Below are 2,279 nucleotides of genomic sequence, written 5' to 3' on the forward strand. Positions count from 1 at the left end.
TAGAGGCATGATCCATTGCACCCTCCCTGATGTAACTATTAAAGTGATATTTATGAGTATTTTTTTCATATTTAAATTATCCTTATTTACAAAATAATATCCTGAGAATTGTAATTCCATTAAGCTTCAATTTGAGCAAAAATATAATCACTTAAGTAACAGCAGTTACTTAAACTGAAAATGAGATCAGTCAAAATTACTTTTGAAGAGAGCAGCAAAAATATTATCAGGTTTCTTGCTGTGGTTCTGGATGTTCAGTAGCAGGCTCATTTGAAGGCAGAATTAACCCTTCTACCTTCAGAATATGGGGGTCAGGGGAAAAATCCAGGTCTTGGGGGAAGGTAAGGAGGAAAACCCCTTGGTGAATAGACATTTCTCATTGCAAATGGAGCATGTAGTGGATCAGGGAAATCCCTTGGTGGAAAGTAATCTCGAGAAGCTCCAAACATGGTTCCTGGAGGAGGTGGGAGGAAAAGGAGGTCCTCTTCTCATGAATGGGCCCCTTGTATCCACTGGAAACAATGGACCTCTGATTGGAGCAAGAGGTGGAGGAACAAAGCCAGGGCCAGTTGCTTCATTTTCAGCAGAGAAAAATGCATCAGGCACATTTAAATTACCAAGATCATCTTTGGTATCATTTCTACTGGATTCCACTTCTGAAGGCATTGATCTGTCCATTTTATCCAAAGAAGGCATATTAAAACGTCTGAGTTCTGCTGGTTCAGACAGTCTACAAGAATTAGAATAAAATCTGTCTTGCCTTTGTGGAGGAAGAGCTGAATCAGGATATGATTGTCCTGGTGGAGAAAACATCATCCTATGGTCCTGTTCCTATGGGGCAGGAACACAGTGTCAGAAGGAGCCCTGTGAGGATCGGTTAACATAGCACAGCTTGATTCTTCTCTTTCATTGGTGATCTGATGGTCCAGAGGATTCCCTGGGCCTCTTGAGCCTCTTCCTCCTTCCCCAGGAAGTGAAGGTGAGAGTCTGAGTGGACCCTTGAATAAAATTGGAGGAAAGAGAAAAGCTCTAGTTTCAAATGAAGGCCGACTCAGTGGTGAGGGACCATGTGGGGAGTGCTCTCTGCCAAATGCAATATTTGGAACATCAAGTGCATAAGGGTCTTTTTCTAAAAGTTCAAATTTAAACTCTGTTTCAGTTAATTTTTGTCTGTTGTGATCATTTTCTTTCCTTAAATCATTGAGGTTTCTTTCAGCAGTCTGAGCTGCCAACCAATTATGATGTGCTTTTTTCTCATAGGAAATAATCCATCCTTGATAATAATGAATAGTTATCTCCAATTCTTCTTCAAGATCTTTGGCTTGCTTTCTATAGGTCTCCAGCTTTTCACTGGCTTGGCTGATCTTTTCATCTACTTTAGAAAGTTTCTCTTCTTTCTCTAACCAGTACTTTTCCTCTACTGTTCATTTCCTGTGGAGTTTCATTTCATTTTCTTGATATAATTTAGTCATTACTTTAAGTTTCTGTCGAAGCTTCTGATTCTCATTTCAAAATGTGTGTTTTCTGACTGCAAAGATGCTTGTTCAGTCTGAAGATTTTTAATATGCTCTGTAAGCTCTTCCTTTGTTTCATCAACTTCAGATAACTGAATATTAATTTGGTTTCTTTCTCCTTCTAAGGTTTTTAAAGAAGCGTAATTTAACTTAGCAGCATGAATGAGTTTCTTCAAAGCTCCTTTTGGAGTATGATCTAAGTAAGCACAATTTTCTGATTCACTGTCCACTTCTAATTCCAAGTTACCATCATCCGTTACATTGTCTCCAAGCATAGCAGCCCGATCGTTCATCTTTAGCAAGCGTTCAGTCAGAGTGTTGATGTGATTTTCCTTATCATTTAGAACTTGTTCTGTGTGTACTTTGGAGTCTTCAAATGTTATTTTCTGTTTATTAAGTTCACTCACTTGTTCTTTCCATACTTCAGCTTCTTCCAAAAGCTGTTTCTGGTTCTCCTGAAGTTGAGAATTTTCATTCAAAGCATCTTTTATTGCTATCTTTAGTCAATCTTCATTCATTTGAAATATCTTGAAGATGATTTTGGCTTCAGTTACTTGTGATTTGAGGGATTTTGACTCATCTGATAGAGACTGTATCCTTTTTGAAGTCTCTGTATCTGCTAGAGACTGTATCCTTTTGAAGGTTGTGGTGAGCCGAGGTCACACCATTGCACTCCAACCTGGACAAAAAGAGTGAAACTCCATCTCAAAATAAAATAAAAAAGTTTTAAGATATAATTTACACACCATACATATTATCCATTTA

The 2,279-nt window shown here is 38.1% G+C and overlaps 1 pseudogene; it reads right to left on the reverse strand.

Annotated features, from left to right (window-relative positions):
* Positions 1–243: 243 nt before the first annotated feature.
* Positions 244–2,047, reverse strand: LOC105729055 (melanoma inhibitory activity protein 2-like; annotated as a pseudogene).
* Positions 2,048–2,279: the final 232 nt, after the last annotated feature.

The sequence above is a fragment of the Aotus nancymaae genome, unplaced genomic scaffold, assembly GCF_030222135.1.
Source record: "Aotus nancymaae isolate 86718 unplaced genomic scaffold, 86718_ANA_hifiasm-v0.15.2.pri h1tg000059l, whole genome shotgun sequence".
Lineage (NCBI taxonomy): Eukaryota > Metazoa > Chordata > Mammalia > Primates > Aotidae > Aotus > Aotus nancymaae.